The sequence below is a fragment of the Sus scrofa genome, chromosome 9 (assembly GCF_054392235.1).
Source record: "Sus scrofa isolate SSC_HxYL_T2T_F1_AM1 chromosome 9, Sscrofa_HxYL_maternal_Yorkshire_Landrace_v2.0, whole genome shotgun sequence".
Taxonomy (NCBI): Eukaryota; Metazoa; Chordata; class Mammalia; order Artiodactyla; family Suidae; genus Sus; species Sus scrofa.
The window spans coordinates 73,864,924-73,884,039 of NC_139391.1; the positions used below are offsets into that span (position 1 = coordinate 73,864,924).

Consider the following 19,116-nt stretch of genomic DNA (forward strand, 5'->3'; position numbering starts at 1 on the left):
AAAAATCTCTCAGACAAGAAGGCACTTGTATGACATTTCAGTATTAACCTAAACAGCATTGTGACCTGTTATCTGTGCTAAGGATCTTTGCTTTCTGTATGGCTGTGGGATAGGTAATGGCCATAAGAAGCTTACTTGAAGAGAACAGAACTCTGTGGATATAAGGAAATTCCACATATAAAAGAGACAATTATATAAATCTTCTTAACAAATTAACTACCATCATTTGCCTAAGCATCCATTGCAGTTCAGAGAGAACTCTTAGGTGGGAGTTTCTATTTGAAATTCTGATTTTATAGGATATGAAGATTTGTAACATGCATAGTGTAAGCGGTTGAATAGAATCTTGTTTTAATAACCTAAGAAGGAATGTAAATGCTTGAACTCTTAAATATTAAAAGGGAGAAACCATATAACAGGTAGAGAGATTTTCCTTGATAGGACCACATCTTAATTCTACTTTTATTTCACTGTGGTGTCATCATAGATTTCACCTTGATTTAGTGCTGTTTTTCCTTATAGGAATAATTTTTCCCCCTGTATTGTAGTTTGAAATTATATGTTCTGAGGACCTGGAGACATTATAGGTCAAGAAGGTTCCCTGTTGCTTGTCTATTGGAAGCTGGAATCAATGGAAATTTCCAAGCACTTGATCAAAAATAGTTCTGCATGAATCTGTGTAAGTCCACACATCAAGTGGATGTATGAATAGAAACTATTTTCTTCTCTTAGAAGGTTGGATATTCTTCTAGAGGAAAGTTTGACCTTGGGAAGGGAGAAATAAGAGTTGGTGAACCATGCATGAGGATTGCCATTTTCCCCTTTATGCTTGGCTATCACAAAATATGTCTGAGCTATAAAGAGATGAGAAACTTGAAAACAGATGGCCCATCTGTTTCTGTCTGTATGAATTGTAGAGCATTTGAAAGAAACGTCAATCATGTAAATTGAAATCTAAGAGCAGACTACCATTCCAGACGTTTTGTCCTTACAAGTCACTTGTGAATTGCTGCCATGTCTTTTCCTTATTCCACTGAATTTCTCAATATTTGTACTTATTAGGATAATGTTGGTATCTAATCACCTATCCTTTATCTTTAAGTAATAAAAAGCACATAAAAATTGATATGACAATCAACCAGAATCGTTTGACTTTTCTCAAGTGTTCATTGTTAAGGGCATGATCTCAAATGAAGCACAGTTGTGAAGTAGGATATCTAGGTAGTTAAGATCACAAACTTAGGGGGCAAAAATCCTGGGTTTAAATCATCTTAAATTATTTTAATCTCTGTGCCATTTTCTGTTAAGTGGGAATTGATGAACTTCTTCCAGGAAAAGAAAGAAACCTCTCTAGGGAAGAGATAAAGTCTTTCATAAATGATTTTGCGTAGATTAAACCCCAATGACAACCATGCAATAAACCAAATCTTTCCCCCACTTTCTTTAGAGATTTATTAATATCATGTATAATAATTGCTAGTATTATATGTGTATGTACATACTTTATACATATATCCTTATGTATAATATAGTGTTATGTATAATTTTATTGGATATACTGTTTTATAATTTTAATGTATATACAATAAAACTTCCACAGGTTTATTTGAGGGGGAGAGAGAGAATAGGCATAATAATTTGCTAAAATGAGTCTAATATTCATCTATAACTATTATAAACAACCACAGCTAGACATCAAAACTACCTGAAGGACCAAGATGCCCAGACCTCACTTTTGGAAACTTTTTCTGTAGGTTTAGGGTAAAGGTAAGCTTCATCTGTATTTTTTAAATAACTCTTCCTGGAAATTCTTACTTGCTTTCTCCAGTTTAATATTTATTCATATACAGGGGTAATTTCTTGGCATTTCTACATTAGATAACTAACCCCTAAAATACATGCTATTATTGTAACCCATAGGTAGAATAAATTAAACAAAATGTGTTTGTTTATTCCCCTTTTTATTCTTCAAAAACATGCCAACGGGCTATTTTGTCCTAACTGTGAATTGAGGTTAAGTGGTCTCTATGACTTTTAGAGTCATTTTCAAATAATAAAAGTTGTCTGGTTATACACACAAACACACAGTATTCTCAGTTCTGTTATTAGTATTTGCAGACATGCATTGTATCGTAAATATCTCTAAGTGAGCTTCAGTCAAAATTAAAGCCTCTCTTGACCTCAGCCCAGCTTTGGTGATTAAACTGCTCTTTGTTGCATGTCACAGAAGGCTGCCATCCACAGAATCCAGCATTCCAGATTTTCAGGTGTGAGCCAGACATTAATCCATGGTGTCCTCCAAAATCTACCTGGAGGATGCCTCTCAAGCGTCTCAGTGGTCAACTTGGAACATCTTCCATTTGACTTATATATAACTTACAAAACAGCATGTAAAGTTTTTTTAGCTTCAGTCATGTAAAAGGAAAGGTATAGCTAATAGATTTGTGGGGGGAGAATTGAGGAGATTGTGGGTAGGGGAAAGGCATCTTCATGTCAGTGTCCATGGCTGATGACATAAGAAGCAGAGTTTGAAGAATATGATTTAAATTGCAAAAGTAACCAAGAATAAAGAATAAAAAAAATGGTGAGGAGACAGGAGAAAGCAGTGATGAGTGATATAAATGAACATGCTCTTATCTTTCATGGTATGAAGTCATAAATTTTGTCTAGAATTGATAAACCAAGAAATCCATGTGTAAAGAGGATTAAATATAGAGAAGCACACATATATTTTTTAATATTCTACCACACTACCCTAAAGTATTTCTGAATCTAGAGAATAGTATGGCACAATACTGTAGCCCTTTCTTTTTTTTCTTTTTTTTGGTCTTTTTAGGGCCACACGTGTGGCATATAGAAGTTCCCAGCCTAGGGGTCAAATCCGAGTTGTAGCCCCTAGCATACACCACAGCCACAGCAATGCGGGATCCAAGCCACATCTGGAACCTACACCATAGCTTATGGCAACACAGGATCCTTAACCCACTGAGTAAGGCCAGGGACTGAACCCACATCCTGATGGATACTAGTCGGTTTTGTTACCTCTAAGCCACAACAGGAACTGCCTGTAGCCCTTCTTAATATTAACTTCATTATAGTTAATAAAAGCATTTAAAAAATAATAATATGAAATTATTATTCTGATATTTCTAACATAAGTTCTTTGGGTGAATCCTTTCTAGGTTTATCAGAAATTTAATAATTGTCAACCTTAATTTTTTTACCAATAATAATTATCAAAAATGATATTAGATACTCATTATGCTAATGATATTTATTAAGGCAATAATTAGGTTGCTAGGGACCTCACTGTTGAAATTTACTGATACGTTTTTTTTTTAAAGCAATGTTTTGTTAAAACAGCAATGGGGCTCTCAATGGTCAGAAATTAGTGCACAAATTGTATCCTCCATGATGTACGAAAACCTGATTCCTCATTTTCTTTTCAAATTTTATCTTCTTTGTTACTTGCACTAATTTGTATCCTTTTTTCTTTTCTGTAAATGTGAATTCTCAATATTCTCAATACCTCACTCCCCTATTGCCTGGCTAGTTCTCTCCACTTTCCATTTTATATGCTTTGATATATCGCTGCTTCATAGCTTTCCTTGCCTACAGGTATGCTCAGTTTTGACTAATATGATAAGTGTTGGGGTCACACAGTGTGTAAAATATGGTGCTTAGAGTGAAAGCGTGCCTATAGTAGACTAGGCTATGGTAACCAAATGAATGAATGAATGAATATATAGAAAAGGAAGATGTAAAAATTGCTTTGGAAATGTAAGGAGATTCTTCAAACAAAAATTGTTGCTCCATAACATTTAATTAAAGCAGTAGGACTAGACTGGTAAAGAAAAAACTCTTTTCTAATCAAGCGGGATGACCAGGAATTCCCGTTCAGCACAGTGGGTTAAGAATCCAGCATTGTTACTGCACTGGCTTGGGTTGCTCTTCTGGTATGGGTTTGATTCCTGGCCTGGGAATTTCTGCATCCTTTGGGCATGGCCATAAAAAAAAGGGATGACCAGAAGCACTGTGCTACTGTGTGTCCTTGGGTAGTGACCATAATCCATGTACAGACTCAATCCATATGACATGTGCTAGGTTTTATTTCTGAACATGTATAGTTTTCTTGGACATAGTCTTTTCTCAGATACATTTATTATTAAATATATGTTTTAGAATTTTACAATGATGTTGCCTTATATACTTTGTGTTTATATCAAACCTTTATCAGATCAAGTATTTCCTTTTTTACTGTGAAGCAGAAATTGTTAAAACTGTTAAAGCAGTTGATCTTGCTCTAACTTCTTCAGTTAGGTTAAAAAGTGCCTATCTCTTGGTTTTTGGATCAAAGAACCTAAAATCCTACAAAAATAAAGCCTATTTGCTACTAATCACATTTGGCATATAGTAGCATGAAATTCATTTTCCATGAGGACTCTATTACTGAAGCATCATTTAGTTACTAGTAATGAAGATTCTGGGTATCTTAGTCACCCTCTTATGATTATAGCAATGGGTAGCATTTAAAAGTGATGGCTCGACGTTAAATTGAATTTTATAAAAACATCAAGGTGCATTTACTTTGCCCTGTATAAGAAACTGATGAGTATGCAAGATGAGGTTAATGCAATGGGTGAAATAAATCAATTCCATGTCTCAACTAATAGCCTTAATAGTTTAGCAAACCACATAAAAGTTTGCTTTTAAATGGACACTTAGGCTAATTTGACTGCATGCTTGCCATTAGGCAACAATTACTGTCATTGGAGTGACTTTTTTTTTTTTTCTTTTATCCCTAGTCAAATCTAGGAACAAACAAAAGGGAGGAAGAAAGGAGGACAAACTGTTTACATCTGACATTAAATTCTGGTGTCTGTGAGTCAAACTCTTTATGTTCATGTAGCTAAAGCAAGCAATAAATTTCCACAGCTGGCACTCTGCACTGTGTTTATTAGTTACAATTATATACCATATATATGATTGCTTAGAGAGTAGGATTTTTTTTTTTCTAAAGCTGTATTTTGCATCATAGTCACTTTCTTCCAATTTTTGAAACGGGACAGAAACTTTTTTGTATAAATCACATAAATATCAGGGTAGTAAACATTTTTTAGCTTTAGTATTATAATAAAACATGACATAGAGTTATTTCTGAAAATGTGAATTTTGACAGGTAAATACATATAAGTGTGGATATTAAAACCTGAGGCAGTAACGGGCAACTGATTTCTTCTCTTGTTCTTTCCTTCCTTCCTTCCCACACTCTCCTCTCCTTACTTCTTCATTTTTATCATCTTTCCACCTTTCTTCCACAAAGCAATGCTAGTGCAAAACCTGTGCAGTTTTCAATGAAAATAGATATGTAAGCAACATCATTCAGTGGTTTATTGCATACTTTTCTTACATACTCGTCTAGATCAAAGAAGCAGGGGAATAAAAATGTTATATTCCAAACATTTTATAAATAAGCAAACCAGTAGTTCTGGAAGTTTTTTTTTGTAATTTTGTAGATCTAATATTAATAATATTTTTGGTTTTTCCAATATCAAAGAAGCTTTTAATGATATAAAATTAAATATTTTACAGCTTTATTTCTTACCCATATCTTTAACAAAACTGTACTAAATGAGTTGGGTTTGGACAACCGACCCACTGCCTGTTTTTATAAATAAAGTTATATTGGAACACAGTCACATCTATTTATTTTCCTATTGCTCCTAGCTGTTTTCACACTACAATGCAGAGTTGAATAGTTCCAACAGCTACTCTCTGGCCCTAAAAAGCCTAAAATGTTTACCATCTAGCCCTTTACAGCAAAAATCTGCCTACTACTGCCCTGGAGCATATATTTAGTTTGATATTTTGACCTTATAGTCAAAGACTGAACTGCCATGTATCATTAGTTGGAAGGCTGCTTGCCTCATAATATGTAATTCACAATTTAGACATGTCTTCCTTTATTCAAGCATTCTTAACTGTTTCCTGTGTGCTAGGAACTTGGGCAGGTGATGAAAAGACATTGCTAAGATTGCCCTTGATGATAAGGAAATACACAATTATAAATTTTAATATCACGTGCCAAACTCTAGTTACAATCAATCTGTTGCTCTTACCTAGCTTGTGACACATACTGAGAAAATTAAACTTGTCCTTTCACCCTTCCAGTTCTTCGCTGAAGAGTGAAGTAGTGTCTTTCACTTCTGAAATCACTCCTCTGCAAACCTCTTGAGATATGCAGAGAATTTGCATATGTAATGGGTCACATAGGTGTAAGTAAAGAATAGTATTATTGGTTTTACTGGAATAATTCTCATTTTTTGGATTTGCCTCTTCTACCTACATTCCTTTCACACATATTTTCAAAATTAAACACAAATGTTGCTTTTCTTTTCCTTTCTTCCTTTTTTTTTTTTTTAACATTACCTTTTAATTCTGCTTTCAACAGAAACTGTGCTGCCCCAGAATCTTCTTCTCAGCATGTGCTCTGACAGTGAGGACACACTCGGCGTTAATTAAAGCAAAGGGATGCTCTGGAGGCCCTTAGTGGAAGAGATGAAATAGACTCCTTTTTTCTGTCTCACCTGGAGCAGCTTTTACCTCTTTCATAGTTTACCAGAGCTGTGGATTGGGAGCTACAGTTTTTTTTTTTTTTTTAAAGGAGGTCAAAATTGGTGAACAGATATAAGTAGTGCAGAGTAGAGCATCAGTATTTCCTTAGTCTACATCCTCTGGAGTCATTCAATCAATGGGTATTTATGGGAAGCTGTTACATGGCCAGCAAGGTACTGAATGCTGATGGCAATCCTGAAGCTTCAGTAAAAATGGATTTGTTTTGTTTTGCTTTGCTTTTTAGGGCTGCACTTGTGACATATGGAAGTTTCCAGGCTAGGGGTCAAATCAGAGCTACAACTGCCAGCCTACACCACAACCACAGCAATGTGGGATCTGAGCCCCATCTGTGACCTCCGACACAGCTCACAGCAGTGCTGGATCCTTAACTCACTGAGTAAGGCCAGGGATTGAACCTGCATCCTTGTGAACAACTAGTTGGATTTGTTGCCGCTGGGCCACGATGGGAACTCCTAAAAATAGAAATTTGTATTGCGTTTTTTTTTTTTTTTAATCTTTCAATCACTTATATGCCACAAATGTGCCCCAATCTACCTGTTCCGCATTTTCCCCAGATCAAAATGTCTTCTTTTTTTGAAATTGTGTCCAGTTACTCCAGGAAATTGTGTTCCAACCTCTGTAGTAAAATAGACCATTATTCATATACTGGTAGCAATACCTAACATCTTTTAATGAATTATGTATTTACTTACTGGATTCTTTTCCCAATTGTCAGTTTCCAGAGGTCAGCAAGTTGTGTTTCAGTTTTTTCCCCAGACTCCAACATAGTTCCTGCCTGGTGTAGCATGCTGCTTAATAAATACTAGTAATAGAGTTTGACTGAAAAAAAAAATCTCCTGTGCATCATCAGTTTTTCATTAACAAACATTTCACCAGAAAATAAAACATTCCTTTGAAAAATAGATGAATGTTCTCATCTAAGAGGATACTTTTAGTTTAGAATTTAATCATCTTTGAAAAGTCCTGTCAATTAAACAGATATTTTGTTAGAACTGGTAGTGTCAACAATTTTTGGAGACTGCTGAATCTGATTAAAAAAATCAGAACTCTGAGGCTTCTATAATTCTCCTTACTAGCGGATTACCTGACTCTAAATCAAAAAGAAAAGCTGTGTTGGGGAAAGGCGACATATTTGAGTCGATACAGTGTTATGAGTGATAATTAGACTTGCAGATTGAATTTCCACAAAATTCTAGGCTAACCAGGACTTATTATATTTATTTCATAATTTTTAAGAGGTAAACTTTTATATTTTCAAGAGCCAGTATGTGACATATAGATATCCCCAAGATATTAATGCAAATTATTGATGAAATATTATAATTGTATATATATATATCATATTTATTATATAATTATAAATATTTGTAGTAATATACAATATCATCTATAATAATATATACATAAATAGATATTATAATATAAATAACTATTGGCGTTTTAATGCTTTTCTCCTGGAGAAAACCTGGCCACTCTATTTCCGTAGCAGTTGCTTTTCACGTATATCACTTTCAAGTATTCATTGAAATAATGTGGAGGGTTTTTTCTGTGCATATTGTAATCCATCATGTCCTTTAGGAAATGTGAGGCTATCTTTAGGAAGGGATCTTTTTTCCTTGTAAAGAAAGTTTAGTGCATGATAGATAATGACGGGTTCACTCACGTCAGAGTTCTTAAGCTCTGAAATAACAGGAAGTACTTTGATTTGAAATAATAGGAATCACAATCCACAAGATATATGTTCAGAGAAAACAGGTCAAAATTGGTATATTTACTTGTATCTCTCTTTTTTTTAACCCTGGAGGATGATTGTTTTGATCAAAAAACTACATCAATAAAACCTACAAACCTATTTAACTGTGTTTTTTAATTTCCTAGCAGGCAGGAACACAGAACTTTGAAAAGGATTTTTTTTTTCTTTTTTAAGAAAAAATTTTATTGACTCAAAGCTACAAAATGCAGATAGGCTGTTAACAGGATACTTCAAAGTAAATATTTTTAACAGATTTTCATACTATAGTGACCTAGTCTCTTGATCTTGGGAGCAAATGTGTATTTTATTGAGTGTTCATGATGGCGTGATAAAGTTCAGTGTTACTTTTTGGATCCAACTTTTATATGTAATTGATTTGTAATCGATGTAATGATCAGACACTTCCTTTTTCATCTAGCCTTTGCCTATTTGAGAAAAAGAAGTGTGCAGATAGCACCTATAGGACTTCATACCATATTCTTTGTAATGAACAAACGGGACTCATGAGATGCCATTATGGCACTGACACATCTGTCCTTTATTCCCCACAGCCTCTTCTCCTGTTCCTGTAAGAAAATGGTACCCAATTCATGGCTTTCCTGAACTTCCTCAGAAATTACAAAGCCCTAGATTTTACGTCGTCATTACCATACAGTTTTGAAGTTTGAATATATTATTTCTGACCATAATCCAAAGGCAAACAATAAATATCACATCGTTTCCCCTCCTCATAGGGGGCTTCCCCCCGTGGGAGCAGACACCTGGGCCTTCTCTCTCCTCCATATCCTCCCCACCTGCTAACAGTTGTTATACACCTTCCCCATTTGGAATGTGGGGGTTCAGGGCTCTTATGTAATTGACCTCTCTGGGTGTGAAAAAATATTAAAAATTCTAAGCACAAGTACATAATAATACATATAGAAATATGTGTCATATATGTATATAATGTCATATTTTATAACATTTAAAATAGTCAAGCTTATTCTTTCCCTTGTGTGTGCTGCCCTGGGCTTGTAAGAGGCTCCCCTGCAAGGCCCGTCCTGCTGCAACTCTTAGACCTGCACTGAGGCTCTTTGGTTCTGTTTTGTTTTTACTGGAGTACAGTTGATTTATAATGTGTTCAAGTATACAGCACAGTGTTTCAGTTATACATGTGTGTATGTGTGTATTTATATATTCTTTTTCAGATTCTTTTCCCTTGGACGTTATTAGAAGATGTTGAGTATAGTTCCCTGTGCTATATATACTAGGACCTTATTGGTTCTCTATTATACATGTAGTAGTTTGTATATGTTAATCTTAACATCCTAATTTATCCCTCCCCACATCACTTCCCTTTGGTAACCATAAATTTTCTTTTCTATGTCTCTGGGTCTGTTTCTATTTTGTAAATAAGTTCATTTGCATATTTAAAAAAAATTCTATATATAAATAATATACAACATTTGTTTTTCTCTGCGAAGCTGGGGCTCTTTGTTCACTGGACCTCCTCCACCAGCCGACAGTTGGCTCCATCAAACTCAGGCTCTGACTCTGAAATCCTCTTGTATCTTACACATTGTCCAGTTAGTGAGGACTTGAAAAGTTTTGAGGTTGGATTTCTTTCTTTCAGGGTTCACATTTGGACCACAAGAAATCACAGGCATCTGTTCACCCATCTTAAGAGGGAGTTTATTCCCAGACACAGCACAGCCCCCCTTGGATCCCTTGCCAGAGTAACTCACTGCCATCACTCCTACCACCCCTGTATCATGGGTATGAACCTGATGCCAGATCACTGAGTCCTCCAAACTCTAGGGAAAAAACTCCAACTCTTCAAGTGGATCCTTTTAAACCCCTCTTGCTAAGATTTCAGGGAAAGAAGAGACACTGTCCTGAAGGAGGAGATGGTACTTTCAGACCTTTCTCCAATAATCTATCTCATAGAACTCTTCCTACCCTCTTCAGGTTCTAGATCTGTGGTTCTCAACTCTGGAGGTTGCACTGGGGTTGACCACCACTGCTCAGTCCCTTACCACTCCCAGTGTCTTCTGGACCAGTAGCATCCACAGTACAGGAAGCTTGTTAGGGAGGAAGCAGCTCAGGCTCCACGTGAGGCCTATTAAATCAAATACCACACTTAACAAGATCCTCAAGTCAGATGCATCCACATTAATATTTGAGAAGTGTGCTCTTTTAGACTAGTGGTGTTCAAACTTTAATGGATGTCCTAATCATCCAGAGAGCTTGTTAAAACACAGAATGCTAGGCCCCACCTCCAGAGTTTCTTATTCAGTAGATCTCAGATGGGTCTGAAATTTGAACTTCTAGCCAAGTTCCCACATGATGCTGATGTTACTAGTCCAGGAATCATACTTTGAGAACCTGTGTGTTTATATCTACCTGTGTGGTACTACAGACATAGTCACAAAGTACACTTGAATTATGCTCTTCATTGAGGTGTGCTATATAGAATACATATACAATTTCAAAAGACTTAGTATGAAAAAAGGCAACATATTACATTTATAATTTTCATGTTATATGTTGAATTGCTAATATTTAATGATGTTGAATTAAATAAAATATAGTATTAAATTGCTACCTTTTAATTTTTACTATTTTTTTAATTCTAAAAAAGTCTTTTTTTTATTACTCAAATGAATTTATCACATTTGTAGTTGTATAATGATCATCACAATCCAATTTCACAGGCTTTCCATCCCACAACCCAAGCATATCCCCCCACCCCTCAAACTGTCTCTTCTGGAGACCATATGTTTTTCAATGTCTGTGAGTCAGCATCTGTTCTGCAAAGAGGTTCAGTCTGTCCTTTTTTCAGATTCCACATGCCAGTGAAAGCATTTGATGTTGGTGTCTCATTGTATGGCTGACTTCACTTAGCATGATAATTTCTAGGAAATTTTTACCGTTTTTAATGTGACTACTAGAAACTTTAAAATTACACGTGTGGCTCGCTTTACATTTCTACTGACTAGCATTCTTTATTTTGATCTCAATCTGGCTAAGGGGTTCCTGAGGGACTTCTGAAACTGACTCTTGGTTTCCTCCATCACAAAAGTCTTATTTGGTGGTCCATCTTCATTTGGTATGCCATACTTGACAGAGCTCAGCACCTCAGCGAGAATTACAATTTTAACATTTTGCATTACATATATAATAACTTATTAAATCCTCAAAAGAATCCTATGAAGAGGGTATTATTATCTGTATTTTTCAAACCTAAGAAATAACTTCCTGAAGTTCTTCTAACTAGCAAGTAAAATCCAAGGATAGGTTTGTCTGTCTTTCAAGCCCATGCTTTTCCACTTCACCATGCAACCTCCACTCTGGAACAGTGGTGTGCAGGCATTTGTTCTTATGAATTCTTTGGAAACTATCTGCTCAACTTTGTACACGTTGAAGTCTGTAGGAGTTTACATCAGAGTAAATATGGTCGGGCAGCAGCTTATTTTTAAAACAAGACAATCATTTCTTCCTAACAGAGCAGTCTAACTCTTCACATTGCAAATGTCAGTACTTTAAATGAATTGTTTTTTGCTCATAGGCCAATTCAGTTCTGTTCTCAGATCCCAGACACTATTATCTATGTTGTAGTTTTTTTTTTTTTTTGTAGTTAATATTTAATTGATTTAGGTTTGTTCTGCATAACTGGACTCCACCTGTGGCTCCTCTATATTTGTACCAGACTTCTGAGTAGCCTGTTTTCCCTCTGACTTCATGAGTGGTCCAAACAAAAGTAATGGTACAAACAGATAAATTCCGTTTGGAGGTGGGTAAATAGGTTGGGTCAATGGAAAAAATCCTTGACTATCACTTTCCAAGTCAGCTCTCTGGAGCTAAATGATTCAAGCCATTTGATGTAGCTCTGTGTGAGGCTTTCTATGACAAGTTGGTGATATCTTTCTCCTATAAATTTCTATAACCTTTAAAAAAATACTTCTAATTATATCACTTAAAAATCTTTATTGCAGTTGTCTAGTGCATGTCAGTCCCTCTGATTAGAAAATGATTTTCTAGAAGGTAGTGATTTTATTTTACATATGTGAAAATGTATGTATGAAATGCATGGTCTGCCTTGAATTTGAAATTGTTTTTAAATTTATCAGAGAGATCCTTTATCTTCATTAATAGCTTTCACTTGAATGTCAAGGTGAGTACAATGTATTGGTTTTTTAAGGTTAAACTTTCATATTGGGAATGTCAGAATATCTCTATTTTAAAAATGCTGTAGTCTGTAGCATTTATAGGTTTATAGATATTTGTAGGTCTGTAGGTTTATAGATATTTGGATGAATGTACTAACATATTTCTAGATTTTTGTGTTGCTATGCCAAAATTTTAAACATTTGTATTTAACAACAACAACAAAAAAAAGACTCACCCATTATCTCATTTTCTGAAGAATGATATTTTTAAAGGAGGTAATCTAAAAAATCAATCTTTGAAAATATAAATATATTTTTATTTAAAAATTAAAGACATGACTCTTATCATACTCTTGCTTCCATCCTACTTGGCCTTGGACTAGGAGGGAACTGCTTCTGTGGGACTCAAGACAACAGTGTAAAGCATGGTGAGGGGAGTCTGGTGACAATCCCCTCCCTTGTTTGCAGGGTGTTCTGTACATAATACAAAGCAGATGCTCCTTCGTAGAATGTTCATGCATCTGAACTAGTTACCCATTACAAAAAAAAAAAAAAAAAAAAAGTAAGAGGCATAGAAATTCATGCTCTAAAATAGTGATATACTATTTTAATGGGAAGATGTGATTCAACATGCCTTATATAAAGGGCAAAGACCAGAAATACTGGAAGATTCTGACAGGCACAGGAACCACAGAAACTTTGGCAACATAAAACTGTTCTATGCCCACTACAGGGGATTTATTCATTCTTCCTTGTTGACCAAATAATTGCATATGTGCCAAAATGAATGGACTGGAACCAGAAGCAAAATTCGGACATAAACAAAACCATTATGGAGGATATATTTCCTTCTAATAAAAATAACCAATAAACCTAAGTATTCCTTCAAAAGAATGTATCCTCTCAAAGATTCCCCCATAACAGGAAATATTTTCCAATAATTTATTTCTTTGAATGGGTTCCCACTTAAAAATACTAGCAGGGCACACACAAGTTTTGGCAAACAGACTCTGGTAGTCATAAAATACATTAATGTACTATTAAATCAGTGGAGCCAAGACACACTGCCTAATTGTTTAAATCCCTTCTCTCTTTTTCTAGTCCCTCTTCTAATAGTACCTGCTTTCCAATGTCCTCATTTAGGTTATTTCTTCTCATACCTCAGACTCCTTTAGAGAATGATGGGGCTAATGATGACAAATGATTTGTGTTTCACATTATTTTTCATAATTGTAGCATTTCCTTCCTTCCCCACAGCACAAATAATCTATTTTGAGAAAATAATACCAATCCAGTTTCCTGCTTTTGCTGTGTTTAGCTTCTTATCCAAAGAAGTAAAACTGAATGCCTTTCTCAAGTGCTTCATGCTTACTGCCTGCACAAATGGTACACAATTTGCTCTAATGGTCCACTTAAGAACCATGTACCCAGTGAAAATAAACTCCCAGGATCCCAGTACAGAAAGTCCAGCCCTCTCTCACCCTGTCCTGCTCTGGAGCTTGTCTTTTTCCCTATTACTGACATCTCACACCTTAGACTACTTTTTTTCATTTGCACCCTAGCCATCCATCATTTACCCGGTATATTTCCTCTAGCATTCACCTCTGACTCACCTTAGATAACAATCTACATGTGCCCACATCACAATCTACTTCCGGAGCTTTGATGTCTGTCTTTTCTCCTTCCTAGAACCCAAATCTAGTTCTGGACCCTGAGCCCATGTGACAGGCCTATTTCATTCTACAGAAGAAAAGTGGATTTAAAGCTAAACAAAGCTCAACTCTTTACTAAATAAAGCATAAAGCATTAGACTTTTTAAAAAATTGTACCTCATTTCCAAGTAAATCAATTTTAAGATGATGATAATTCCTTAACTTGAAACAATTTGAGCCACTCCTTTCCTTAGAGTCTGTTATTCAAAATCCTCTCCCAGATAGCAGTACATAGCGCAGCTTTGCTTTTGTTTTTCATGCTTTTCTCATAAGATTGGTTTCTTAAATGGCCCTCAACTCCTTAACTATCACGCTTTCATGTCATTTTCTTCCTTACAATAAATATTTGTAATTATTTTGACATCCTTCATCTCAAATTCCTGCAATAAGCAAAGCCTCATCACTGCAGCCTCGGGGCCTCACCTATTTCAGATGCACATACTGGATCTTGATTTGTATGGAATGTATATCATGACATTGTTTTAAGGAGAATTTTCAAGTGTAAGGCTTATCTCCCAAACTGGACGCTAAGCACAAAAAAAGGGATTGGCTGTGTCTATATATTTTTGTGTTGCTTAAAACCCTAACATATTTCTGAATGCCTCCTGATAGAAACATAGTAAAACATCAGTGGTCTGGTTTGGTAAGGAATCATTAGTCTCCATTTTCATCCTTAATTTTTGTTGAGAACACTTTTCTTATTGGTATATCAAACAAAACGTGTCTGTAGCCTAAAGAGTAAGAACACACTAAAAACCTTCTTACCACCCATAAAAAAGAAAAAGAGAAAATCTCTATGACAGTGTGGATTCAAATGACAAACAAATGAGACACAGAATGAAAATAAAACACTACCAGAGAGAGATAGAAGCTTTATTTGTTGTTCTGAAAATGTGGAAATTTGAATGTTGAATTATTTGTCAGCAAGAGAGAGATTTACTGGTCTCATGCATAGAATGATGCTTGATATGGGAGCATATATTTTAAACACCCTTGTCAAAAAGGCAAAGAAAATTATGCATTTACTGATGTGTGTATAGCATAAATGCTTAATTATAACCATAGTTATTGCAAAGCTTTATATGAGAAGGACCAGAGATCAAACAAAGGGAGTAGAGCGTCCACAGCTAATTTATTAAGAGGAATTATGTCAATTACAAGAACTTATTTTATCGCTTCCAGTATTCTAGAAGAAAAACAATAAAAAGTTGATGCAGAGTTTTAGAAACATAGACTGATTGATCGATTAAATCTCCTTGAAAATATGATCTTTGTAATCACAGAAAATAGGAATGCCATAAAAAGAGTTATCGCTTTAGGAAGAAGGAAAGTTGATATAGAATTACAACTATGCCATTTTAGTGAATTCATCAAAACTAAATCCTCAGCCAGCTGGTACCAAGGAGATGTTTTACATTTTCACCAGAAATTTTCACAAACAGACCTGAACATCAACCTGATGGAGAGACACAGAAAAGCCACCGAATTTACGTGGCAATACGAGCACTAGATCGAACTCCTCAAAGTCTACAGTATTTAATGTTGCCCAGGCATCTCTGTTGATTCCCCTAAATTCTACTCCTCTACTTGCCAGAGATGGTCTTACATTGAAAGGAGTTTTGACAGCAATAAGTTTTATAGGAATCATTTGCCTCATTCTAGTTATAATACATTGTACTTTAAATAGGAAAAAAGAGAGCAGATAAGAAAGAGAATGAAACAAAATTACTATGCACAAATGTACAGAGTACTTTCCTTCTTAACTATAAAGCCATAGCTTTTGCACTTTAAAAACATACCAATAAAGTAAAATTAACATCTGAAAAAAAAATTACAACTAAAGGAACTTGGGGAGGAAAGAGGAGACCCTTTAACACTGCTTCACACAGTAACAATTATTGTTGCTTTCGCTATACATACGCATGAGTAGACCTTCCATTAAATCAGTGGTTTCTAATTTTAATTGTACTTTAAAATAACCTGGGGAACTTTTAGAAAATACTGATGGCGTGGTCCCACCCTCAGAGATTCTGATTCAATTATAAGCTTCCCAGGTGTGACTGTATCTTCACTATAGCTAACCAGCACAATAGGTAATTTATAAGGAAACTTGATGTTCTTTCTTTCACGAGGGAGTACATCTCAACCTGCACTGCCCATAAATAAGATGACTAACCATTGGAGCTATCTTGGCCTCTGTATTAGTGCCTCTTCATCAGGGATACAGAAAACCTATGAAAATTACCCCCAAACTAACATTCAGTTTCCCTAAGAGAATAATCTGAGCTGTAGCTCTGGTTGTTCCACGCAAGGGCCACCAAATGTTAAGGCTTAGAGTGGCCATTCAATGATAAAAATGCAATTTCTCCTCTCTTTTGATGTTTTAGAATATGGCCAACACTGTAATCAGATGCCTCCAGTGGCCATTTGCCTAACAATATCTACAGATACTTTTCTCTATTGTAGGGAGAAATCAAAGCAGCATTGAAACGAACCATTAGAAAAAAAAAAAACAAAAAAAACACTAAATCATGGTTGCTTTTAAATTTATATACTAAACTTGGAATGATATAGACAGAAAAGCTTAGCATGGCCCCAGTGCAAGAGTGACATTCAAATTTATGAAACATTCCCTATTTTTAATCAATGAAGACTGGTTTAAGAAGATATGGTATGTGTGTATAATAGAATATTACTCAGCCATAAAAAATGAAATATTGACATTTGTGGCAACATGGGTGGACCTAGAGAATATAATACTTAGTGATGTAAATCAGAGAGAGAAAACTAATATTATTCAATTTTTATGTGGAATTTAAAAAATAATTCAAATGAATCTATACGCAAAACAGAAACAGAATCAGAGGCATAGAAAACAAACTTGTGGTTGCAAAACATGAAGAAGGAGGGGAGGGATAAACTGGTATGACATTAACAGATATAAACTACTATATATAAAACAGATAAGCAACAAGGATTTACTGTATAGAAGAGGGAACTAAGTTCAGTATCTTGTAATAACCTATAATGGAAAAGAATCTCTAAAAAAATATAAATGAGTAGCCTTGTTGTAGACCTGAAAAATAACAGGACATTGGAAATCAACTATGCTTCAATTTGCAAAACACTAATTAATGAAGCAGCACCATGAGCCCTAATCAAAACAATTCTTGGAAAAAAATCTAAAACCAGTTGTGTGACCCAAGAGTGCTAAATATCAGAGCTTTTTCTTCAACATTCCACACGAGCAGGCTCATATTTGATATGGCCTCAGTCCAGAAGGTCACATTCCATGAGGGCCTTTCATTGAGTAGCCTGAAGCAGGGAGCGAAACATAGAGACTTCTTGAGATAGTTTCCAAAATGAGAGGCAAAAATGAGAATACTAACATTTCTTGCTCGTCTTCTGCCTCACTCCCCATAATCCTCAAGTATCAAAAGCCTTGGCTATTCTTTTATGTCCCCTTTGTCAGCTCCTCCTCCTTTCTGTTACGGTTTCAATGTAAAGCTGGAGGATGGATGGTATGGGAAAAGAAATCCATCATGATCTAGCCTTTGATGTTGTAAGTGGTGTTAAAAATCTTGGAACATTCTTACTATCTTTTTTTTTCTCTTCTAAGAGTTTGGTCTTAAACAGATTATATTGCTTAAAAATCATACTTTGAATATCAGTGGTTTAAATGATAACTCTTTTTTACCATCTATTGACAGTGCTTTATAATAATTCTAATCTTCTCTCTCACTTCCCTCCTTCCTGTCTTTCCTTAGACCTTGGAGTTTGGAGAGAATTATGCTTATTTAAGGTTTAAACCATCTGCATTTCTGTATTACTTCCTTAAGGTGTCTTTCTTCGCAAATTGACAGAATTTTGGTGACTTAAAACAATACCCAACTATTATCTCTTCATTCTGTAGATTAGAAAACAAAGTGAGCTCAGTTGGGTGCCCCATTCAGGGCCTCACAGGGTGTCAGCCTTGCTGAACTCTTACTTAGAGTCTCTGGGAAATAATCTGCTTCCAAGCTCATTCAAGTTGTTGGCAGAATTCAGTTCCTGTGGCTGTAGGACTTAAATCTATATTCTTGTATCCTGTTGGTCAGGAACTGCTCTCAACTTCTAGTGGTCACTCTCAGGTCCTTGTCTGTGGCCCCATCTGTTGGATAAATTTAATAGATAAATTCTCTGACTACCTTTTCTGCCACAAGTCAGAGAAAATCTCCCTGTTTTGAAATGGCACATGGGATGGTTTTAGGATCAAATTTTTTATGATCTCAAAGTCATATGATTAGTAACTTTAATTACATCTTCAAATTCCCTTTTGCCATGTACGATAACATAATCATATTCACAGTCTCAGGGATTAGCAAACAGAATCTTGGTGGGTCATTTTAGAATTTTGCCTAAAACAATGTCTTATTTTAAATCAGAAAACTGAATCTTGGGACTTGTATAACTATTGTTTATAATAGCCATAAGAGTGCTTCTCACATATATTTTTAAACTTTTCTTGTGAAAATAAGGATACTTTTCTTTGTTGTATTTAGTTGTTGGTATTGTAGAGGCTACATGATTTATTAAAAGAAGACAGCACAACATAAGGAAATGCCTGAACTACAAGGATACCTTGGATATATTACAGACTACTACAATAAAGACAGTCACATCAATTTTTGGTTTCCCTGTGCATATAAAAGTTATTTTACACTCTACTATGTTATAGTGTAGTATGTTAAATGTGCAGTAGCATTATGTATAAAAATGTACAGACCTTAATTAGAAAATACTTTATTGATAAAAAATGCTAACCATCATCTACGCCTTCAGCTGGTCATAGTATTTTGCAATAGTAACATAAAAAAAAAACCAATAA

General features: G+C 35.2%; 1 protein-coding gene and 1 non-coding gene across 3 annotated transcripts in view; both read left to right on the forward strand.

Moving 5' to 3' along the window:
• ZNF804B (zinc finger protein 804B) overlaps positions 1-19,116 on the forward strand; it is a 506,235-nt gene that overhangs the window by 200,555 nt on the left and 286,564 nt on the right. Inside the window, exon 1 of one of the 2 annotated variants that reach the window (XM_084976954.1) lies at positions 4,806-4,881. The exons of the other annotated variant lie outside the window; for it this stretch is intronic. The gene's annotated coding sequence lies outside the window, so the exon portion shown is untranslated. Of the gene's footprint in view, positions 1-4,805; positions 4,882-19,116 lie in introns of those variants that run through there. 2 annotated transcript variants of the gene reach the window in all.
• On the forward strand, positions 16,782-16,890 carry LOC146399981 (U6 spliceosomal RNA). Its single transcript, XR_014817013.1, has one exon. It is a non-coding gene; the product is annotated as a U6 spliceosomal RNA (small nuclear RNA).